The sequence below is a fragment of the Convolutriloba macropyga genome, chromosome 12, assembly GCF_964194025.1.
Source record: "Convolutriloba macropyga chromosome 12, txConMacr16.3, whole genome shotgun sequence".
Classification (NCBI taxonomy): Eukaryota; Metazoa; Xenacoelomorpha; order Acoela; family Convolutidae; genus Convolutriloba; species Convolutriloba macropyga.
In genome coordinates, this window is record NC_134479.1 from 5826214 (window position 1) to 5850395 (window position 24182).

The following is a 24182-nucleotide window of genomic DNA, read 5'->3' on the forward strand; positions in this document are numbered from 1 at the left end:
TAGCAGTTAGTAGTTAGTTGTTAGTAGCTAGTAGTTAGTAGTTAGTAGATAGCAGATAGCAGTTAGTAGTTAGTAGATAGCAATTATCAGTTAGAAGTTATTAGTTGGTAGTTGGTAGTTACTAGTTAGAATTTACTAGTTAGTAGTTAGTAGTTAGTAGTTAGTAGTTAGTAGATAGCAGATAGCAGTTAGTAGTTAGTAGTTAGTAGTTAGTAGTTAGTAGATAGCAGATAGCAGTTAGTAGTTAGTAGATAGCAATTAGCACTTAGTAGATAGTAGTTAGTAGTTGGTACTTAGTAGTTATCAGTTAGAAGTTATTAGTTAGTAGTTGGTAGTTAGTAGTTAGAATTTACTAGTTAGTAGTTGGTAGTTAGCAGTAAAAATGTTAGTAGTTAGTAGTTATAAGTTAGCAGTTAGTAGTTAGTAGTTAGTAGTTAGTAGATAGCAGTGAAAATTAGCAGTTAGTATTTAGTAGTTAGCAGTTACAAATTAGCAGTTAGTAGTTAGTAGTTAGTGGTTAGTATTTAGTAGTTAGTAGTTTGTAGTTATTAGTTAGTAGTTAGTAGTTAGTAGTTAGCAGTAAAAAGTTGGTAGTTAGTAGTTAGTAGTTATAAGTTAGCAGTTAGTAGTTAGTAGTTAGTAGTTAGTAGTTAACAGATAGCAGTAAGCAGTTAGTAGTTAGTAGATAGCAGTTAGCAGTTATTAGTTAGTAGTTAGTAGTTAGTAGTTAGCAGTTAGAAGTTAGTAGTTAGCAGTAAAAAAGATAGTAGTTAGTAGTTAGTAGTTATAAGTTAGCAGTTAGTAGTTAGTAGTTAGTAGTTAGTAGTTAACAGATAGCAGTAAGCAGTTAGTAGTTAGTAGATAGCAGTTAGCAGTTATTAGTTAGTAGTTAGCAGTTTGTAGATAGTAGTTAGTAGTTAGTAGTTAGCAGTAAAAAAGATATATTTTAGTAGTAAGTAGTTAGTGGTTATAAAAAAGCAGTTAGTAGTTAGTAGCTAGTAGTTAGTAGTTAGTAGATAGCAGATAGCAGTTAGTAGTTAGTAGATAGCAATTTGCAGTTAGTAGATAGTAGTTAGTAGTTGGTACTTAGTAGTTAGTAGTTAGCAGTAAAAATGGTAGTAGTTAGTAGTTAGTAGTTCTAAAATAGCAGTTAGGAGTTAGTAGTTAGTAGTTAGTAGTTAGTAGATAGCAGATAGCAGTTAGTAGTTAGTAGTTAGAAGTTAGTAGTTAGCAGTAAAAAAGTTAGTAGTTAGTAGCTAGTAGTTAGTAGTTAGTAGTTATAAGTTAACAGTTAGTAGTTAGTAGTTAGTAGTTAGTAGATAGCAGCTAGCAGTTAGTAGTTAGTAGATAGCAGTTAGCAGTTAGTAGTTAGTAATTAGTACTTAGTAGTTGGTAGTTAGTAGTTAGCAGTTAGAAGTCATTAGTTAGTAGTTGGTAGTTAGGAGTTAGAATTTACTAGTTCGTAGTTAGTAATTAGCAGTAAAAAAGTTAGTTGTTAGTAGTTAGTAGTTCTAAAATAGCAGTTAGTAGTTAGCAGTTAGTAGTTAGTAGTTAGTAGTTAGTAGATAGCAGATAGCAGTTAGTAGTTAGTTGTTAGTAGCTAGTAGTTAGTAGTTAGTAGATAGCAGATAGCAGTTAGTAGTTAGTAGATAGCAATTATCAGTTAGAAGTTATTAGTTGGTAGTTGGTAGTTACTAGTTAGAATTTACTAGTTAGTAGTTAGTAGTTAGCAGTAAAAATGTTAGTAGTTAGTAGTTAGTAGTTCTAAAATAGCAATTAGTAGTTAGTAGTTAGTAGATAGCAGATAACAGTTAGTAGTTAGTAGTTAGAAGTTAGTAGTTAGCAGTAAAAAAGTTAGTTGTTAGTAGTTAGTAGTTCTAAAATAGCAGTTAGTAGTTAGTAGTTAGTAGTTAGTAGTTAGTAGATAGCAGATAGCAGTTAGTAGATAGTAGTTAGTAGTTAGTAGTTAGTAGTTAGTAGATAGCAGATAGCAGTTAGTAGTTAGTAGATAGCAATTATCAGTTAGAAGTTATTAGTTGGTAGTTGGTTGTTACTAGTTAGAATTTACTAGTTAGTAGTTAGTAGTTAGCAGTAAAAATGTTAGTAGTTAGTAGTTAGTAGTTCTAAAATAGCAATTAGTAGTTAGTAGTTAGTAGATAGCAGATAGCAGTTAGTAGTTAGTAGTTAGTAGTTAGTAGTTAGTAGTTAGTAGTTAGTAGTTATAAGTTAGCAGTTAGTAGTTAGTAGTTAGTAGATAGCAGTTAGCATTTAGTAGTTAGTAATTAGTACTTAGTAGTTGGTAGTTAGTAGTTAGCAGTTAGAAGTTATTAGTTAGTAGTTGGTAGTTAGGAGTTAGAATTTACTAGTTAGTAGTTAGTAGTTAGCAGTAAAAAAATAGTAGTTAGTAGTTAGCAGTAAAAAAGTTAGTAGTTAGTAGTTAGTAGTTACTATTTAATAGTTATCAATTAGCAGTTAGTAGTTAGTAGTTAGTAGTTAGTAGTTAGCTGTTAAAAGTTAGTAGTTTGTAGCTATTAGTTACTATTTAATAATTATCAGTTAGCAATTAGCAGTTAAAAGTTAGTAGTTAGTAGGTAGTAGTTAGTAGTTAGTAGTTAAAAGTTAGCAGTAAAAAAGTTAGTAGTTAGTAAGTTAGTAGTTAGTAGTTACTATTTAATAGTAATCAATTAGCAGTTAGTAGTTGGTAGTTAGTAGTAAGTAGTTAGTAGTTAGTAGTTAGTAGTTAGCAATTAGCAGTTAGAAGTTATTAGTTAGTAGTTGGTAGTTAGTAGTTAGAATTTTGTAGTTAGTAGTTAGAAGTTAGTAGCTAGCAGTAAAAAATTAATAGTTAGTTGTAAGTAGTTAGTAGTTATAAGTTAGCAGTTAGTAGTTAGTAGTTAGTAGTTAGTAGTTAGTAGTTACAAGTTTGCATTTAGTAGTTAGTAGTTAGTAGTTAGTAGTTAGTGGTTGGTGTTTAGTAGTTAGTAGTTTGTAGTTAGTAGTTAGTAGTTAGTAGTTAGTAGTTAGTAGTTAGTAGTTAGCAGTAAAAAAGTCAGTAGTTAGTAGTTAGTAGTTATAAGTTAGCAGTTAGTAGTTAGTAGTTAGTAGTTAGTAGATAGCAGTTAGCAGTTAGTAGTTAGTAGATAGCAGTTAGCAGTTTTTAGTTAGTAGTTAGTAGTTAGTAGTTAGCAGTTATAAGTTAGCAGTTAGTAGTTAGTAGTTAGTTGTTAGTGGTTAGTGTTTAGTAGTTAGTAGTTAGTAGTTAGTAGTTAGCAGTAAAAATTTTAGTAGTTAGTAGTTAGTAGTCAGTAGTTATAAGTTAGGAGTTAGTAAATATAGTTAGTAGTTCGTAGTTAGTAGTTAGTAGTAAGCAGTAAAAAAAATTAGTAGTTAGTAGTTAGTAGTTACTATTTAATAGTTATCAGTTAGCAGTTAGTAGTTAGTAGTTAGTAGTTAGTAGTTAAAATTTAGTATTTGGTAGTTAGTAATTAGTATTTAGTAGATAGCTGTAAAAAAGTTAGTAGTTAGTAGTTAGTAGTTATAAGTTAGCAGTTAGTAGTTAGTAGTTAGTTGTTAGTGGTTAGTGTTTAGTAGTTAGTAGTTAGTAGTTAGTAGTTAGCAGTAAAAATGTTAGTAGTTAGTAGTTAGTAGTCAGTAGTTATAAGTTAGGAGTTAGTAAATATAGTTAGTAGTTCGTAGTTAGTAGTTAGTAGTCAGCAGTAAAAAAAATTAGTAGTTAGTAGTTAGTAGTTACTATTTAATAGTTATCAGTTAGCAGTTAGTAGTTAGTAGTTAGTAGTTAGTAGTTAGTAGATAGCAGTTAGCAGTTAGTAGTTAGGAGATAGCAGTTAGCAGTTATTAGTTAGTAGTTAGTATTTAGTATTTAGTAGTTATAAAAAGCAGTTAGTAGTTACTAGTTAAAAGTTAGTAGTTAGTAGACAGCAGATAGTAGTTAGTAGTTGGTAATTAGTAGTTATCAGTTAGAAGTTATAAAAAGCAGTTAGTAGTTACTAGTTAAAAGTTAGTAGTTAGTAGACAGCAGATAGTAGTTAGTAGTTGGTACTTAGTAGTTATCAGTTAGAAGTTATTAGTTAGTAGTTGGTTGTTAGTAGTTAGAATTTACTAGTTAGTTGTTAGTAGTTAGCAGTAAAAATGTTAGTAGTTAGTAGTTATAAGTTAGGAGTTAGTAAATATAGTTAGTAGTTCGTAGTTAGTAGTTAGTAGTCAGCAGTAAAAAAATTAGTAGCTAGTAGTTACTATTTAATAGTTATCAGTTAGCAGTTAGTAGTTAGTAGTTAGTAGTTAGTAGATAGCAGTTAGCAGTTAGTAGTTAGTAGATAGCAGTTAGCAGTTACTAGTTAGTAGTTAGTAGTTAGTAGTTAGCAGTTAGAAGTGATTAGTTGGTAGTTGGTAGTTAGTAGTTAAAATTTAGTATTTGGTAGTTAGTAATTAGTAGTTAGTAGTTAGCTGTAAAAAAGTTAGTAGTTAGTAGTTAGTAGTTATAAGTTAGCAGTTAGTAGTTAGTAGTTAGTAGTTAGTGGTTAGTGTTTAGTAGTTAGTAGTTAGTAGTTAGTAGTTAGTAGTCAGTAGTTAGTAGTTAGTAGTTATTAGTTAGTAGTTAGCAGTAAAAAAGATAGTTTTTAGTAGTTAGTAGTTAGTAGTTATAAAAAAGCAGTTTGTAGTTAGTAGTTAAAAGTTAGTAGTTAGTAGACAGCAGATAGTAGTTAGTAGTTGGTACTTAGTAGTTATCAGTTAGAAGTTATTAGTTAGTAGTTGGTAGTTAGTAGTTAGATTTTACTAGTTAGTAGTTAGTAGTTAGTAGTTGGTACTTAGTAGTTATCAGTTAGAAGTTATTAGTTAGTAGTTGGTTGTTAGTAGTTAGAATTTACTAGTTAGTTGTTAGTTGTTAGCAGTAAAAATGTTAGTAGTTAGTAGTTAGTAGTTAGTAGTTATAAGCTAGGAGTTAGTAAATATAGTTAGTAGTTCGTAGTTAGTAGTTAGTAGTCAGCAGTAAAAAAATTAGTAGCTAGTAGTTACTATTTAATAGTTATCAGTTAGCAGTTAGTAGTTAGTAGTTAGTAGTTAGTAGATAGCAGTTAGCAGTTAGTAGTTAGTAGATAGCAGTTAGCAGTTATTAGTTAGTAGTTAGTAGTTAGTAGTTAGCAGTTAGAAGTGATTAGTTGGTAGTTAGTAGTTAAAATTTAGTATTTGGTAGTTAGTAATTAGTAGTTAGTAGTTAGCTGTAAAAAAGTTAGTAGTTAGTAGTTAGTAGTTATAAGTTAGCAGTTAGTAGTCAAAAGTTAGTAGTTAGTGGTTAGTGTTTAGTAGTTAGTAGTTAGTAGTTAGTAGTTAGTAGTTGTTAGTTAGTAGTTAGCAGTAAAAAAGATAGTTTTTAGTAGTTATCAGTTAGAAGTTATTAGTTAGTAGTTGGTAGTTAGTAGTTAGATTTTACTAGTTAGTAGTTAGTAGTTAGCAGTAAAATGTTAGTAGTTAGTAGTTAGTAGTTAGTAGTTATAAGTTAGGAGTTAGTAAATATAGTTAGTAGTTCGTAGTTAGTAGTTAGTAGTCAGCAGTAAAAAAAGTTAGGTGTTAGTAGTTAGTAGTTACTATTTAATAGTTATCAGTTAGCAGTTAGTAGTTAGTAGTTAGTAGTTAGCTGTTAATAGTTAGTAGTTAGTAGCTAGTAGTTACTATTTAATAGTTATCAGTTAGCAGTTAGCAGTTAGTAGTTAGTAGTTAGCAGTAAAAAAGTTAGTAGTTAGTAGTTAGTAGTTACTATTCAATAATTACCAATTAGCAGTTAGTAGTTGGTAGTTAGTGGTTAGTAGTTAGTAGTTAGTAGTTAGCAGTTAGCAGTTAGTAGTTAGTAGATAGCAGTTAGCAATTATTAGTTAGTAGTTAGTAGTTAGTAGTTAGCAGTTAGAAGTGATTAGTTGGTAGTTGGTAATTAGTAGTTAAAATTTAGTATTTGGTAGTTAGTAATTAGTAGTTAGTAGTTAGCTGTAAAAAAGTTAGTAGTTAGTAGTTAGTAGTTATAAGTTAGCAGTTAGTAGTTAGTAGTTAGTGGTTAGTGGTTAGTGTTTAGTAGTTAGTAGTTAGCAGTTAGTAGTTAGTAGATAGCAGTTAGCAGTTATTAGTTAGTAGTTAGTATTTAGTAGTTAGTAGTTATAAAAAGCAGTTAGTAGTTACTAGTTAAAAGTTAGTAGTTAGTAGACAGCAGATAGTAGTTAGTAGTTGGTACTTAGTAGTTATCAGTTAGAAGTTATAAAAAGCAGTTAGTAGTTACTAGTTAAAAGTTAGTAGTTAGTAGACAGCAGATAGTACTTAGTAGTTGGTACTTAGTAGTTATCAGTTAGAAGTTATTAGTTAGTAGTTGGTTGTTAGTAGTTAGAATTTACTAGTTAGTTGTTAGTAGTTAGCAGTAAAAATGTTAGTAGTTAGTAGTTAGTAGTTAGTAGTTAGTAGTTATAAGTTAGGAGTTAGTAAATATAGTTAGTAGTTCGTAGTTAGTAGTTAGTAGTCAGCAGTAAAAAAATTAGTAGCTAGTAGTTACTATTTAATAATTATCGGTTAGCAGTTAGTAGTTAGTAGTTAGTAGTTAGTAGATAGCAGTTAGCAGTTAGTAGTTAGTAGATAGCAGTTAGCAGTTATTAGTTAGTAGTTAGTAGTTAGTAGTTAGCAATTAGAAGTGATTAGTTGGTAGTTGGTAGTTAGTAGTTAAAATTTAGTATTTGGTAGTTAGTAATTAGTAGTTAGTAGTTAGCTGTAAAAAAGTTAGTAGTTAGTATTTAGTAGTTATAAGTTAGCAGTTAGTAGTTAGTAGTTAGTAGTTAGTGGTTAGTGTTTAGTAGTTAGTAGTTAGTAGTTAGTAGTTAGTAGTTAGTAGTTAGTAGTTAGTAGTTAGTAGTTAGTAGTTAGTAGTTATTAGTTAGTAGTTAGCAGTAAAAAAGATAGTTTTTAGTAGTTAGTAGTTAGTAGTTATAAAAAAGCAGTTTGTAGTTAGTAGTTAAAAGTTAGTAGTTAGTAGACAGCAGATAGTAGTTAGTAGTTGGTACTTAGTAGTTATCAGTTAGAAGTTATTAGTTAGTAGTTGGTAGTTAGTAGTTAGATTTTACTAGTTAGTAGTTAGTAGTTAGTAGTTGGTACTTAGTAGTTATCAGTTAGAAGTTATTAGTTAGTAGTTGGTTGTTAGTAGTTAGAATTTACTATTTAGTTGTTAGTTGTTAGCAGTGAAAATGTTAGTAGTTAGTAGTTAGTAGTTAGTAGTTATAAGCTAGGAGTTAGTAAATATAGTTAGTAGTTCGTAGTTAGTAGTTAGTAGTCAGCAGTTAAAAAATTAGTAGCTAGTAGTTACTATTTAATAGTTATCAGTTAGCAGTTAGTGGTTAGTAGTTAGTAGTTAGTAGATAGCGGTTAGCAGTTAGTAGTTAGTAGATAGCAGTTAGCAGTTATTAGTTAGTAGTTAGTAGTTAGTAGTTAGCAGTTAGAAGTGATTAGTTGGTAGTTGGTAGTTAGTAGTTAAAATTTAGTATTTGGTAGTTAGTAATTAGTAGTTAGTAGTTAGCTGTAAAAAAGTTAGTAGTTAGTAGTTATAAGTTAGCAGTTAGTAGTTAGAAGTTAGTAGTTAGTGGTTAGTGTTTAGTAGTTAGTAGTTAGTAGTTAGTAGTTAGTAGTTGTTAGTTAGTAGTTAGCAGTAAAAAAGATAGTTTTTAGTAGTTAGTAGTTAGTAGTTATAAAAAAGCAGTTAGTAGTTAGTAGTTAAAAGTTAGTAGTTAGTAGACAGCAGATAGTAGTTAGTAGTTGGTACTTAGTAGTTATCAGTTAGAAGTTATTAGTTAGTAGTTGGTAGTTAGTAGTTAGATTTTACTAGTTAGTAGTTAGTAGTTAGCAGTAAAATGTTAGTAGTTAGTAGTTGGTAGTTATAAGTTAGGAGTTAGTAAATATAGTTAGTAGTTCGTAGTTAGTAGTTAGTGGTCAGCAGTAAAAAAAGTTAGGTGTTAGTAGTTAGTAGTTACTATTTAATAGTTATCAGTTAGCAGTTAGTAGTTAGTAGTTAGTAGTTAGCTGTTAATAGTTAGTAGTTAGTAGTTAGTAGTTACTATTTAATAGTTATCAGTTAGCAGTTAGCAGTTAGTAGTTAGTAGTTAGCAGTAAAAATGTTAGTAGTTAGTAGTTAGTAGTTACTATTCAATAATTACCAATTAGCAGTTAGTAGTTGGTAGTTAGTGGTTAGTAGTTAGTAGTTAGTAGTTAGCAGTTAGCAGTTAGTAGTTAGTAGATAGCAGTTAGCAATTATTAGTTAGTACTTAGTAGTTAGTAGTTAGCAGTTAGAAGTGATTAGTTGGTAGTTGGTAGTTAGTAGTTAAAATTTAGTATTTGGTAGTTAGTAATTAGTAGTTCGTAGTTAGCTGTAAAAAAGTTAGTAGTTAGTAGTTAGTAGTTATAAGTTAGCAGTTAGTAGTTAGTAGTTAGTGGTTAGTGGTTAGTGTTTAGTAGTTAGTAGTTAGTAGTTAGTAGTTAGTAGTTAGTAGTTAGCTGTAAAAAAGATAGTTTTTAGTAGTTAGTAGTTAGTAGTTATAAAAAAGCAGTTAGTAGTTAGTAGTTAAAAGTTAGTAGTTAGTAGACAGCAGATATCAGTTAGTAGTTGGTACTTAGTAGTTATCAGTTAGAAGTTATTAGTTAGTAGTTGGTAGTTAGTAGTTAGATTTTACTAGTTAGTAGTTAGTAGTTAGCAGTAAAATGTTAGTAGTTAGTAGTTAGTAGTTAGTAGTTATAAGTTAGGAGTTAGTAAATATAGTTAGTAGTTCGTAGTTAGTAGTTAGTAGTCAGCAGTAAAAAAGTTAGGTGTTAGTAGTTAGTAGTTACTATTTAATAGTTATCAGTTAGCAGTTAGTAGTTAGTAGTTAGTAGTTAGCTGTTAATAGTTAGTAGTTAGTAGTTAGTAGTTACTATTTAATAGTTATCAGTTAGCAGTTAGCAGTTAGTAGTTAGTAGTTAGCAGTAAAAAAGTTAGTAGTTGGTAGTTAGTAGTTACTATTCAATAATTACCAATTAGCAGTTAGTAGTTGGTAGTTAGTGGTTAGTAGTTAGTAGTTAGTAGTTAGCAGTTAGCAGTTAGTAGTTAGTAGATAGCAGTTAGCAATTATTAGTTAGTAGTTAGTAGTTAGTAGTTAGCAGTTAGAAGTGATTAGTTGGTAGTTGGTATTTAGTAGTTAAAATTTAGTATTTGGTAGTTAGTAATTAGTAGTTAGTAGTTAGCTGTAAAAAAGTTAGTAGTTAGTAGTTAGTAGTTATAAGTTAGCAGTTAGTAGTTAGTAGTTAGTGGTTAGTGTTTAGTAGTTAGTAGTTAGTAGTTAGTAGTTAGTAGTTAGTAGTTAGTAGTTAGCAGTAAAAAAGATAGTTTTTAGTAGTTAGTAGTTAGTAGTTATAAAAAAGCAGTTAGTAGTTGGTACTTAGTATTTATCAGTTAGAAGTTATTAGTTAGTAGTTGGTAGTTAGTAGTTAGATTTTACTAGTTAGTAGTTAGTAGTAAGCAGTAAAAATGTTAGTAGTTAGTAGTTAGTAGTTAGTAGTTATAAGTTAGGAGTTAGTAAATATAGTTAGTAGTTCGTAGTTAGTAGTTAGTAGTCAGCAGTAAAAAAAGTTAGGTGTTAGTAGTTAGTAGTTACTATTTAATAGTTATCAGTTAGCAGTTAGTAGTTAGTAGTTAGTAGTTAGCTGTTAATAGTTAGTAGTTAGTAGTTAGTAGTTACTATTTAATAGTTATCAGTTAGCAGTTAGCAGTTAGTAGTTAGTAGTTAGCAGTAAAAAAGTTAGTAGTTAGTAGTTAGTAGTTACTATTCAATAATTACCAATTAGCAGTTAGTAGTTGGTAGTTAGTGGTTAGTAGTTAGTAGTTAGTAGTTAGCAGTTAGAATTCATTAGTTAGTAGTTGGTAGTTAGTAGTTGGAATTTTGTAGTTAGTAGTTATTAGTTAGTAGTTAGCAGTAAAAAAAATTTTTAGTTAGTTGTTAGTAGTTAGTAGTTAAAAGTTAGCAGTTAGTAGTTAGTAGTTAGCAGTTAAAAGTTAGTAGTTAGTACTTAGTAGTTGCTATTAATAGTTATCAGTTAGCAGTTAGTAGTTAGTAGCTAGTAGTTAGTAGTTGGTAGTTAGTATTTGGTAGTTAGTAGTTAGCAATTAGAAGTTATTAGTTAGTAGTTGGTAGTTAGTAGTTAGAATTTAGTAGCTAGAAGATAGTAGTTAGTAGTTAGCAGTAAAAAAGTTATTAGTTAGTAGTTAGTAGTTAGTCGTTATAGGTTAGCAGTTAGTAGTTAGTAGTTAGAAGTTAGTAGTTACTCTTTAATAGTTATCAGTTAGCAGTTAGTAGCTAGTAGTTATTTATTAGTAGTTAGTAGTTAGCAGTTAGAAGCTATTAGTTAGTAGTTGGTAGTTAGTAGATAGAATTTTGTAGTTATCAGTTAGCAGTTAGTAGTTAGTAGTTAGTAGTTATTAGTTGGTAGTTAGTAGTTGGTAGTTAGTAGTTAGCAATTAGAAGTTATTAGTTAGTAGTTGGTAGTTAGTAGTTAGAATTTAGTAGTTAGAAGTTAGCAGTAAAAAAGTTATTAGTTAGTAGTTAGTAGTTAGTCGTTATAGGTTAGCAGTTAGTAGTTAGTAGTTAGAAGTTATTAGTTACTATTTAATAGTTATCAGTTAGCAGTTAGTAGCTAGTAGTTATTTATTAGTAGTTAGTAGTTAGCAGTTAGAAGTTATTAGTTAGTAGTTGGTAGTTAGTAGTCATAATTTAGCAGTTAGTAGGTAGTAGTTAGTAGTTAGTAGTTAGTAGTTAGTAGTTAGCAGTAAGAAAAGTTAGTAGTTAGTAGTTACTATTTAATAGTTACCAATTAGCAGTTAGTAGTTGGTAGTTAGTAGTTAGTAGTTAGTATTTAGCAGTTAGAAGTCATTAGTTAGTAGTTGGTAGTTAGTAGTTACAATTTTGTAGTTAGCAGTTAGTAGTTAGTAGTTAGCAGTAAAAAAATTAATAGTTAGTTGTTAGTAGTTAGTAGTTATAGGTTAGCAGGTAGTAGTTAGTAGTAAGTAGTTACTTTTTAATAGTTATCAATTAGCATTCAGTAGCTAGTAGTTAGTAATTAGTAGTTCGTAGTTAGTAGTTGGTAGTTAGTAGTTAGCAATTAGAAGTTATTAGTTGGTAGTTGGTAGTTAGTAGTTAGAATTTAGTAGTTAGAAATTAGCAGTAAAAAAGCTATTAGTTAGTATTTAGTAGTTAGTCGTTATAGGATAGCAGTTAGTAGTTAGTAGTTAGAAGTTAGTAGTTACTATTTAATAGTTATCAGTTAGCAGTTAGTAGCTAGTAGTTATTTATTAGTAGTTCGTAGTTAGCAGTTAGAAGTTATAAGTTAGTAGTTGGTATTTAGTAGTTATAATTTAGCAGTTAGTAGGTAGTAGTTAGTAGTTAATAATTAGTAGTTAGTAGTTAGCAGTAAAAAAAGTTAGTAGTTAGTAGTTAGTAGTTACTATTTAATAGTTACCAATAAGCAGTTAGTAGTTGGTAGTTAGTAGTTAGTAGTTAGTATTTAGCAGTTAGAAGTCATTAGTTAGTAGTTGGTAGTTAGTAGTTAGAATTTTGTAGTTAGCAGTTAGCAGTTAGTAGTTAGCAGTAAAAAAAATTAATAGTTAGTTGTTAGTAGTTAGTAGTTATAAGTTAGCAGGTAGTAGTTAGTAGTTAGTAGTTAGTAGTTACTATTTAATAGTTATCAATTAGCATTCAGTAGCTAGTAGTTAGTAATTAGTAGTTGGTAGTTAGTAGTTGGTAGTTAGTAGTTAGCAATTAGAAGTTATTAGTTAGTAGTTGGTAGTTAGTAGTTAGAATTTAGTAGTTAGAAGTTAGCAGTAAAAAAGCTATTAGTTAGTATTTAGTAGTTAGTCGTTATAGGTTAGCAGTTAGTAGTTAGTAGTTAGAAGTTAGTAGTTACTATTTGATAGTTATCAGTTAGCAGTTAGTAGCTAGTAGTTATTTGTTAGTAGCTAGTAGTTAGCAGTTAGAAGTTATTAGTTAGTAGTTGGTAGTTAGTAGTTATAATTTAGCAGTTAGTAGGTAGTAGTTAGTAGTTAATAGTTAGTAGTTAGTAGTTGGTAGTTAGTAGTTAGTAGTTAGTATTTAGCAGTTAGAAGTCATTAGTTAGTAGTTGGTAGTTAGTAGTTAGAATTTTGTAGTTAGCAGTTAGCAGTTAGTAGTTAGCAGTAAAAAAATTAATAGTTAGTTGTTAGTAGTTAGTAGTTATAAGTTAGCAGGTAGTAGTTAGTAGTTAGTAGTTAGTAGTTACTATTTAATAGTTATCAATTAGCATTCAGTAGCTAGTAGTTAGTAATTAGTAGTTGGTAGTTAGTAGTTGGTAGTTCGTAGTTAGCAATTAGAAGTTATTAGTTAGTAGTTGGTAGTTAGTAGTTAGAATTTAGTAGTTAGAAGTTAGCAGTAAAAAAGCTATTAGTTAGTATTTAGTAGTTAGTCGTTATAGGTTAGCAGTTAGTAGTTAGTAGTTAGAAGTTAGTAGTTACTATTTGATAGTTATCAGTTAGCAGTTAGTAGCTAGTAGTTATTTGTTAGTAGCTAGTAGTTAGCAGTTAGAAGTTATTAGTTAGTAGTTGGTAGTTAGTAGTTATAATTTAGCAGTTAGTAGGTAGTAGTTAGTAGTTAATAGTTAGTAGTTAGTAGTTAGCAGTAAAAAAAGATAGTAGTTAGTAGTTAGTAGTTACTATTTAATAGTTACCAATTAGCAGTTAGTAGTTGGTAGTTAGTAGTTAGTAGTTAGTATTTAGCAGTTAGAATTTTGTAGTTAGCAGTTAGTAGTTAGTAGTTAGCAGTAAAAAAAATTAATAGTTAGTTGTTAGTAGTTAGTAGTTATAAGTTAGCAGGTAGTAGTTAGTAGTTAGTAGTTAGTAGTTACTATTTATTGCTTATCAATTAGCAGTCAGTAGCTAGTGGTTAGTAATTAGTAGTTAGTAGTTAGTAGTTAGTATTTAGCAGTTAGAAGTCATTAGTTAGTAGTTGGTAGTTAGTAGTTAGAATTTTGTAGTTAGTAGTTAGTAGTTATAAGTTAGCAGTTAGTAGTTAGTAGTTAGTAGTTAGTAGTTACTATTTAATAGTAATCATTTAGCAGTCAGTAGCTAGTAGTTAGTAATTAGTAGTTAGTAGTTAGCAGTTAGAGGTTATTAGTTAGTAGTTGGTAGTTAGTAGTTAGAATTTTGTAGTTAGTAGTAAGCAGTAAAAAAATTAATAGTTAGTTGTTAGTAGTTAGTAGTAATAATTAGCAGTTAGTAGTTAGCAGTTAGTAGTTAGCAGTTACAAGTTAGTAGTTAGTACTTAGTAGTTACTATTTAATAGTTATCAGTTAGCAGTTAGTAGTTAGTAGTTAGTAGTTAGTAGTTGGTAGTTAGTAGTTGGTAGTTAGTAGTTAGCAATTATAAGTTATTAGTTAGTAGTTGGTAGTTAGTAGTTAGATTTTAGTAGTTAGTAGTTAGTAGTTATTAGTTAGCAGTACAAAGTTTAGTAGTTAGTAGCTAGTAGTTAGTAGTTATAATTTAGCAGTTAGTAGGTAGTAGTTAGTAGTTAGCAACTAGAAGTTATTAGTTGGTAGTTGGTAGTTAGTAGTTAGAATTTAGTAGTTAGAAATTAGCAGTAAAAAAGCTATTAGTTAGTATTTAGTAGTTAGTCGTTATAGGATAGCAGTTAGTAGTTAGTAGTTAGAAGTTAGTAGTTACTATTTAATAGTTATCAGTTAGCAGTTAGTAGCTAGTAGTTATTTATTAGTAGTTCGTAGTTAGCAGTTCGAAGTTATTAGTTAGTAGTTGATAGTTAGTAGTTATAATTTAGCAGTTAGTAGGTAGTAGTTAGTAGTTAATAATTAGTAGTTAGTAGTTAGCAGTAAAAAAAGTTAGTAGTTAGTAGTTAGTAGTTACTATTTAATAGTTACCAATTAGCAGTTAGTAGTTGGTAGTTAGTAGTTAGTAGTTAGTATTTAGCAGTTAGAAGTCATTAGTTAGTAGTTGGTAGTTAGTAGTTAGAATTTTGTAGTTAGCAGTTAGCAGTTAGTAGTTAGCAGTAAAAAAAATTAACAGTTAGTTGTTAGTAGTTCGTAGTTATAAGTTAGCAGGTAGTAGTTAGTAGTTAGTAGTTAGTAGTTACTATTTAATAGTTATCAATTAGCATTCAGTAGCTAGTAGTTAGTAATTAGTAGTTGGTAGTTAGTAGTTGGTAGTTAGTAGTTAGCAATTAGAAGTTATTAGTTAGTAGTTGGTAGTTAGTAGTTAGAATTTAGTAGTTAGAAGTTAGCAGTAAAAAAGCTATTAGTTAGTATTTAGTAGTTAGTCGTTATAGGTTAGCAGTTAGTAGTTAGTAGTTAGAAGTTAGTAGTTACTATTTGATAGTTATCAGTTAGCAGTTAGTAGCTAGTAGTTATTTATTAGTAGCTAGTAGTTAGCAGTTAGAAGTTAATAGTTAGTAGTTGGTAGTTAGTAGTTATAATTTAGCAGTTAGTAGGTAGTAGTTAGTAGTTAATAGTTAGTAGTTAGTAGTTAGCAGTAAAAAAAGATAGTAGTTAGTAGTTAGTAGTTACTATTTAATAGTTACCAATTAGCAGTTAGTAGTTGGTAATTGGTAGTTAGTAGCTAGTAGTTAGCAGTAAAAAAAATTAATAGTTAGTTGTTAGTAGTTAGTAGTTACTATTTATTGGTTATCAATTAGCAGTCAGTAGCTAGTGGTTAGTAATTAGTAGTTAGTAGTTAGTAGTTAGTATTTAGCAGTTAGAAGTCATTATTTAGTAGTTGGTAGTTAGTAGTTAGAATTTTGTAGTTAGTAGTTAGTAGTTATAAGTTAGCAGTTATTAGTTAGTAGTTAGTAGTTAGTAGTTACTATTTAATAGTAATCATTTAGCAGTCAGTAGCTAGTAGTTAGTAATTAGTAGTTAGTAGTTAGCAGTTAGAGGTTATTAGTTAGTAGTTGGTAGTTAGTAGTTAGAATTTTGTAGTTAGTAGTAAGCAGTAAAAAAATTAATAGTGAGTTGTTAGTAGTTAGTAATAATAATTAGCAGTTAGTAGATAGCAGTTAGTAGTTAGCAGTTAAAAGTTAGTAGTTAGTACTTAGTAGTTACTATTTAATAGTTATCAGTTAGCAGTTAGTAGTTAGTAGTTAGTAGTTGGTAGTTAGTAGTTGGTAGTTAGTAGTTAGCAATTATAAGTTATTAGTTAGTAGTTGGTAGTTAGTAGTTAGAATTTAGTAGTTAGTAGTTAGTAGTTATTAGTTAGCAGTACAAAGGTTAGTAGTTAGTAGCTAGTAGTTAGTAGTTATAATTTAGCAGTTAGTAGCTAGTAGTTAGTAGTTAGTAGTTAGTAGTTAGTAGTTAGCAGTAAAAAAATAAGTAGTTAGTAGTTAGTAGTTACTATTTAATAGTTACCAATTAGCAGTTAGTAGTTGGTAGTTGGTAGTTAGTAGTTAGTAGTTAGCAGTTAGAAGTTATTAGTTAGTAGTTGGTAATTAATAGTTAGAATTTTGTAGTTAGTAGTTAGTAGTTAGCAGTAAAAATAATTAATAGTTAGTTGTTAGTAGTTAGTAGTTATAAAAAAGCAGTTAGTAGTTAGTAGTTAGTAGTTAGCAGTTAAAAGTTAGTAGTTAGTACTAAGTAGTTACTATTTTATAGTTATCAGTTAGTAGTTAGTAGTTAGTAGTTAGTAGTTGGTAGTTTGTAGTTGGTAGTTAGTAGTTAGCAATTTTAAGTTATTATTTAGTAGTTGGTAGTTAGTAGATAGAATTTATTAGTTAGTAGTTATTAGTTAGTAGTTAGCAGTAAAAAAGTTAGTAGTTAGTAGTTACTATTTAACAGTTATCAGTTAGCAGTTAGTAGCTAGTAGTTAGTAATTAGTAGTTAGTAGTTAGCAGTTAGAAGTTTTTAGTTAGTAGTTGGTAGTTAGTAGTTAGTAGTTAGTAGTTAGCAGTAAAAAAGTTAATAGTTAGTTGTTAGTAGTTAGTAGTTAGTAGTTAGTAGTTAGTAGTTAGTAGTTGGTAGTTAGTAGTTGGTAGTTAGTATTTTGCAATTATAAGTTATTAGTTAGTAGTTGGTAGTTAGTAGTTAGAATTTAGTAGTTAGTAGTTATTAGTTATTAGTTAGCAGTACAAAGTTTTGTAGTTAGTAGTTAGTAGTTATTAGTTATAAGTTAGCAGTTAATAGTTAGTAGTTACTATTTAATAGTTATCAGTTAGCAGTTAGTAGCTAGTAGTTAGTAATTAGTCGTTAGTAGTTAGCAGTTAGAAGTTATTAGTTAGTAGTTGGTGGTTAGTAGTTAGAATTTCGTAGTTAGTAGTTAGTAGTTAGTAGTTAGCAGTGTAAAAAATTAATAGTTAGTTGTTAGTAGTTAGTAGTTATAACTAGCAGTTAGTAGTTAGTAGTTAGTAGTTAGCAGTTAAAAGTTAGTAGTTAGTACTTAGTAGTTACTATTTAATATTTATCAGTTAGCAGTTAGTAGTTAGTAGTTAGTAGTTAGTAGTTGGTAGTTAGTAGTTGGTAGTTAGTCGTTACTATTTAATAGTTACCAATTAGCAGTTAGTAGTTGGTAGTTAGTAGTTAGTAGTTAGTATTTAGCAGTTAGAATTTTGTAGTTAGCAGTTAGTAGTTAGTAGTTAGCAGTAAACAAAATTAATAGTTAGTTGTTAGTAGTTAGTAGTTATAAGTTAGCAGGTAGTAGTTAGTAGTTAGTAGTTAGTAGTTACTATTTATTGGTTATCAATTAGCAGTCAGTAGCTAGTGGTTAGTAATTAGTAGTTAGTAGTTAGTAGTTGGTAGTTAGTAGTTTGCAATTATAAGTTATTAGTTAGTAGTTGGTAGTTAGTAGTTAGAATTTAGTAGTTAGTAGTTATTAGTTATTAGTTAGCAGTACAAAGTTTTGTAGTTAGTAGTTAGTAGTTATTAGTTATAAGTTAGCAGTTAATAGTTAGTAGTTACTATTTAATAGTTATCAGTTAGCAGTTAGTAGCTAGTAGTTAGTAATTAGTCGTTAGTAGTTAGCAGTTAGAAGTTATTAGTTAGTAGTTGGTGGTTAGTAGTTAGAATTTCGTAGTTAGTAGTTAGTAGTTAGTAGTTAGCAGTGTAAAAAATTAATAGTTAGTTGTTAGTAGTTAGTAGTTATAACTAGCAGTTAGTAGTTAGTAGTTAGTAGTTAGCAGTTAAAAGTTAGTAGTTAGTACTTAGTAGTTACTATTTAATATTTATCAGTTAGCAGTTAGTAGTTAGTAGTTAGTAGTTAGTAGTTGGTAGTTAGTAGTTGGTAGTTAGTCGTTACTATTTAATAGTTACCAATTAGCAGTTAGTAGTTGGTAGTTAGTAGTTAGTAGTTAGTATTTAGCAGTTAGAATTTTGTAGTTAGCAGTTAGTAGTTAGTAGTTAGCAGTAAAAAAATTAATAGTTAGTTGTTAGTAGTTAGTAGTTATAAGTTAGCAGGTAGTAGTTAGTAGTTAGTAGTTAGTAGTTACTATTTATTGGTTATCAATTAGCAGTCAGTAGCTAGTGGTTAGTAATTAGTAGTTAGTAGTTAGTAGTTAGTATTTAGCAGTTAGAAGTCATTAGTTAGTAGTTGGTAGTTAGTAGTTAGAATTTTGTAGTTAGTAGTTAGTAGTTATAAGTTAGCAGTTAGTAGTTAGTAGTTAGTAGTTAGTAGTTACTATTTAATAGTAATCATTTAGCAGTCAGTAGCTAGAAGTTAGTAATTAGTAGTTAGTAGTTAGCAGTTAGAGGTTATTAGTTAGTAGTTGGTAGTTAGTAGTTAGAATTTTGTAGTTAGTAGTAAGCAGTAAAAAAATTAATAGTTAGTTGTTAGTAGTTAGTAGTAAAATTTAGCAGTTAGTAGTTAGCAGTTAGTAGTTAGCAGTTAAAAGTTAGTAGTTAGTACTTAGTAGTTACTATTTAATAGTTATCAGTTAGCAGTTAGTAGTTAGTAGTTAGTAGTTGGTAGTTAGTAGTTGGTAGTTAGTAGTTAGCAATTATAAGTTATTAGTTAGTGGTTGGTAGTTAGTAGTTAGAATTTAGTAGTTAGTATTTAGTAGTTATTAGTTAGCAGTACAAAGGTGAGTAGTTAGTAGCTAGTAGTTAGTAGTTATAATTTAGCAGTTAGTAGGTAGTAGTTAGTAGTTAGTAGTTAGCAGTAAAAAAATAAGTAGTTAGTAGTTAGTAGTTAGTAGTTACTATTTAATAGTTACCAATTAGCAGTTAGTAGTTGGTAGTTGGTAGCTAGTAGTTAGTAGTTAGCAGTAAAAATAATTAATAGTTAGTTGTTAGTAGTTAGTAGTTATAAAAAAGCAGTTAGTAGTTAGTAGTTAGTAGTTAGCAGTTAAAAGTTAGTAGTTAGTACTTAGTAGTTACTATTTAATAGTTATCAGTTAGTAGTTAGTCGTTAGTAGTTAGTAGTTGGTAGTTTGTAGTTGGTAGTTAGTAGTTAGCAATTTTAAGTTATGATTTAGTAGTTGGTAGTTAGTAGATAGAATTTAGTAGTTAGTAGTTATTAGTTAGTAGTTAGCAGTAAAAAAGTTAGTAGTTAGTAGTTATAAGTTAGCAGTTAGTAGTTAGTAGTTAGTAGTCAGTAGTTACTATTTAACAGTTATCAGTTAGCAGTTAGTAGCTAATAGTTAGTAATTAGTAGTTAGTAGTTAGCAGTTAGAAGTTTTTAGTTAGTAGTTGGTAGTTAGTAGTTAGAATTTTGTAGTTAGTAGTTAGTAGTTAGCAGTAAAAAAATTAATAGTTAGTTGTTAGTAGTTAGTAGTTAGTAGTTAGTAGTTGGTAGTTAGTAGTTGGTAGTTAGTAGTTAGCAATTATAAGTTATTAGTTAGTAGTTAGTAGTTATTAGTTATTAGTTAGCAGTACAAAGTTTTGTAGTTAGTAGTTAGTAGTTATTAGTTATAAGTTAGCAGCTAATAGTTAGTAGTTACTATTTAATAGTTATCAGTTAGCAGTTAGTAGCTAGTAGTTAGTAATTAGTAGTTAGTAGTTAGCAGTTAGAAGTCATTAGTTAGTAGTTGGTGGTTAGTAGTTAGAATTTCGTAGTTAGTAGTTAGTAGTTAGTAGTTAGCAGTGTAAAAAATTAATAGTTAGTTGTTAGTAGTTAGTAGTTATAATTAGCAGTTAGTAGTTAGTAGTTAGTAGTTAGCAGTTAAAAGTTAGTGGTTAGTACTTAGTAGTTACTATTTAATATTTATCAGTTAGCAGTTAGTAGTTAGTAGTTAGCAGTTAGTAGTTGGTAGTTAGTAGTTGGTAGTTAGTCGTTAGCAATTATAAGTTATTAATTAGTAGTTGGTAGTTAGTAGTTAGAATTTAGTAGTTAGTAGTTATTAGTTATTAGTTAGCAGTACAAAGGTTTGTTGTTAGTAGTTAGTAGTTAGTAGTTATAAGTTAGCAGTTAGTAGTTAGTAGTTAGTAGTTAATAGTTACTATTTAATAGTTATCAGTTAGCAGTTAGTAGCTAGTAGTTAGTAATTAGTAGTTAGTAGTTAGCAGTTAGAAATTATTAGTTAGTAGTTGGTAGTTAGTAGTTAGAATTTTTTAGTTAGTAGTTAGTAGTTAGTAGTTAGCAGTAAAAAATTAATAGTTAGTTGTTAGTAGTTAGTAGTTATAATTAGCAGTTAGTAGTTAGTGGTTAGTAGTTAGCAGTTAAAAGTTAGTAGTTAGTAACTAGTAGTTACTATTTAATAGTTATCAGTTACCAGTTAGTAGTTAGTAGTTAGTAGTTAGTAGTTGGCAGTTAGTAGTTGGTAGTTAGTAGTTAGCAATTATAAGTTATTAGTTAGTAGTTGGTAGTTAGTAGTTAGAATTTGATAGATAGTAGTTATTGGTTAGTAGTTAGCAGTACAAAGGTTAGTAGTTAGTAATTAGTAGTTAGTAGTTAGTAGTTATAAGTTAGCAGTTAGTAGTTAGTAGCTAGTAGTTAGTAGTTACTATTTAATAGTTATCAGTTAGCAGTTAGTAGCTAGTAGTTAGTAATTAGTTGTTAGTAGTTAGCAGTTAGAAGTTATTAGTTAGTAGTTGGTAGTTAGTAGTTAGAATTTTGAGGTTAGTAGTTAGTATATAGCAGTAAAAAAATTAATAGTTAGTAGCTAATAGTTAGTAGTTATAATTTAGCAGTTAGCAGTTAGTAGTTAGTAGCAAGCAGTTAAAGGTTAGTAGTTAGTAGTTAGTAGTTACTATTTAATAGTTATCAATTAGAGGTTAGTAGTTAGCAGTTAGTAGTTAGTAGTTAGCAGTTAATAGTTAGTAGTTGGTATTTAGTAGTTAGCAGTTAGAAGTTATTAGTTAGTAGTTGGTAGTTAGTAGTTAGAATTTAGTAGTTAGTAGTTAGTAGTTAGTAGTTAGCAGTAAAAAAGTTAGTAGTTAGCACTTAGTAGTTAGTAGTTAGTAGTTAGTAGCTCTAAGTTAGCAGTTAGTAGTTAGGATTTAGTAGTTAGTAGATAGCCGTTAAAAGTTATTCGTTAGTAGTTAGTAATTACTATTTAATAGTTATCAGTTAGCAGTTAGCAGTTAGTAGTTAGTAGTTAGTAGCTGGTAGTTAGTAGTTAGTAGTTAATAGTCAGTAGTTAGCAGTAAAAAGGTTAGTAGTTAGTAGTTAGTAGTTACTATTTAATAGTTATCAATTAGAGGTTAGTACTTAGCAGTTAGAAGTTGTTAGTTAGTAGTTGGTAGTTAGTAGTTAGATTTTTGTAGTTAGTAGTCAGTAGTTAGTAGTTATAATTAGCAGTTAGTAGTTAGTAATTAGTAGTTAGCAGTTAAAATTTAGTAGTTAGTACTAAGTAGTTAATATTTAATAGTTATCAGTTAGCAGTTAGTAGTTAGTAGTTAGTAGTTAGTAGTTGGCAGTTAGTAGTTGGCAGTTAGTAGTTAGCAATTATAAGTTATTAGTTAGTAGTTGGTAGTTAGTAGTTAGAATTTAGTAGTTAGTATTTATTAGTTAGTAGTTAGCAGTACAAAGGTTAGTAGTTAGTAGTTAGTAGTTAGTAGTTATAAGTTAGCAGTTAGTAGTTAGTAGTTAGTAGTTAACAGTTACTAATTAAAAGTTATCAGTTAGCAGTTAGTAGCTTGTAGTTAGTAATTAGTAGTTATTAGTTAGCAGTTAGAAGTTATTAGTTGGTAGTTGGTATTTAATAGTTAGAATTTTGAGCTGAGTAGTTAGTAGATAACAGTAAAAAAATTAATAGTTAGTAGCTAATAGTAAGTAGTTATAATTTAGCAGTTAGTACTTAGTAGTTAGTAGCAAGCAGTTAAAGGTTAGTAGTTAGTAGTTAGTAGTTACTATTTAATTGTTATCAATTAGAGGTTATTAGTTAGCAGTTAGTAGTTAGTAGTTAGTAGTTAGTAGTTAGTAGTTGGTAGTTAGTAGTTAGCAGTTAGAAGTTATTAGTTAGTAGTTGGTAGTTAGTAGTTAGGATTTAGTAGTTAGTAGTTAGTAGTTAGTAGTTAGTAGTTAGTAGTTAGTAGTTAGTAGTTAGCAGTAAGAAAGTTAGTAGTTAGCACTTAGTAGTTAGTAGTTAGTAGCTCTAATTAGCAGTTAGTAGTTAGGATTTAGTAGTTAGTAGATAGCCGTTAAAAGTTAGTAGTTAGTAATTAGTAATTACTATTTAATAGCTATCAGTTAGCAGTTAGCAGTTATTAGTTAGTAGTTAGTAGCTGGTATTTAGTAGTTAATAGTCAGTAGTTAGCAGTGAAAAGGCTAGTAGTTAGTAGTTAGTAGTTACTATTTAATATTATCAGTTAGTAGTTGGTAGTTAGTCGTTAGCAATTATAAGTTATTAGTTAGTAGTTGGTAGTTAGTCGTTAGAATTTAGTAGTTAGTAGTTATTAGTTATTAGTTAGCAGTACAAAGGTTTGTAGTTAGTAGTTAGTAGTTAGTAGTTATAAGTTAGCAGTTAGTAGTTAATAGTTAGTAGTTAATAGTTACTATTTAATAGTTATCAGTTAGCAGTTAGTAGCTAGTAGTTAGTAATTAGTAGTTAGTAGTTAGTAGCTCTAAGTTAGCAGTTAGTAGTTAGGATTTAGTAGTTAGTAGATAGCCGTTAAAAGTTATTCGTTAGTAGTTAGTAATTACTATTTAATAGTTATCAGTTAGCAGTTAGCAGTTAGTAGTTAGTAGTTAGTAGCTGGTAGTTAGTAGTTAGTAGTTAATAGTCAGTAGTTAGCAGTAAAAAGGTTAGTAGTTAGTAGTTAGTAGTTACTATTTAATAGTTATCAATTAGAGGTTAGTACTTAGCAGTTAGAAGTTCTCAGTTAGTAGTTGGTAGTTAGTAAATAGAAGTTTTTAGTTAGTAGTTATTTGTTAGTAGTTAGCAGTAAAAAAAATAATAGTTAGTTGTTAGAAGTTAGTAGTTATAATTAGCAGTTAGTAGTTAGTAGTTAGTAGTTAGCAGTTAAAAGTTAGTAGTTAGTACTTAGTAGGTACTATTTAATAGTTATCAGTTACCAGTTAGTAGTTAGTAGTTAGTAGTTAGTAGTTGGCAGTTAGTAGTTGGTAGTTATTAGTTAGCAATTATAAGTTATTAGTTAGTAGTTGGTAGTTAGTAGTTAGAATTTGATAGACAGTAGTTATTAGTTAGTAGTTAGCAGTACAAAGGTTAGTAGTTAGTAGTTAGTAGTTAGTAGTTAGTAGTTATAAGTTAGCAGTTAGTAGTTAGTAGCTAGTAGTTAGTAGTTACTATTTAATAGTTATCAGTTAGCAGTTAGTAGCTAGTAGTTAGTAATTGGTAGTTATTAGTTAGCAGTTAGAAGTTATTAGTTAGTAGTTGGTAGTTAGTAGTTAGAATTTTGAGGTTAGTAGTTAGTAGATAGCAGTAAAAATATTAATAGTTAGTAGCTAATAGTTAGTAGTTATAATTTAGCAGTTAGCAATTAGTAGTTAGTAGCAAGCAGTTAAAGGTTAGTAGTTAGTAGTTAGTAGTTACTATTTAATAGTTATCAATTAGAGGTTAGTAGTTAGCAGTTAGTAGTTAGTAGTTAGCAGTTAGTAGTTAGTAGTTGGTAGTTAGTAGTTAGCAGTTAGAAGTTATTAGTTAGTAGTTGGTAGTTAGTAGTTAGAATTTAGTAGTTAGTAGTTAGTAGTTAGAAGTTAGTAGTTAGTAGTTAGCAGTAGAAAAGTTAGTATTTAGCACTTAGTAGTTAGTAGTTAGTAGCTCTAAGTTAGCAGTTAGTAGTTAGGATTTAGTATTTAGTAGATAGCCGTTAAAAGTTAGTCGTTAGTAGTTAGTAATTACTATTTAATAGTTATCAGTTAGCAGTTAGCAGTTAGTAGTTAGTAGCTGGTAGTTAGTAGTTAGTAGTTAATAGTCAGTAGTTAGCAGTATAAAGGTTAGTAGTTAGTAGTTAGTAGTTAGTAGTTACTATTTAATAGTTATCAATTAGAGGTTAGTAGTTAGCAGCTAGAAGTTATTAGTTAGTAGTCAGTAGTTAGTAGTTATAATTAGCAGTTAGTAGTTAGTAGTTAGTAGCTAGCAGTTAAAATTTAGTAGTTAGTACTAAGTAGTTAATATTTAATAGTTATTAGTTAGCAGTTAGTAGTTAATAGTTAGTAGTTAGTAGTTAGTAGTTGGCAGTTAGTAGTTGGTAGTTAGTAGTTAGCAATTATAAGTTATTAGTTAGTAGTTGGTAGTTAGTAGTTAGAATTTAGTAGTTAGTAGTTATTAGTTAGTAGTTAGCAGTACAAAGGTTAGTAGTTAGTAGTTAGTAGTTATAAGTTAGCAGTTAGTAGTTAGTAGTTAGTAGTTAATAGTTACTATTTAATAGTTATCAGTTAGCAGTTAGTAGCTAGTAGTTAGTAATTAGTAGTTAGTAGTTAGCAGTTAGAAGTTATTAGTTAGTAGTTGGTAGTTAGTAGTTAGAATTTTTTTAGTTAGTAGTTAATAGTTAGTAGTTAGCAGTAAAAAAAATAATAGTTAGTTGTTAGTAGTTAGTAGATATAATTAGCAGTTAGTAGTTAGTAGTTAGTAGTTAGCAGTTAATTGTTAGTAGTTAGTACTTAGTAGTTACTATTTAATAGTTATCAGTTACCAGATAGCAGTTAGTAGTTAAAAGTTAGTAGTTGGCAGTTAGTAGTTGGTAGTTAGTAGTTAGCAATTATAAGTTTTTAGTTAGTAGTTGGTAGTTAGTAGTTAGAATTTGATAGATAGTAGTTA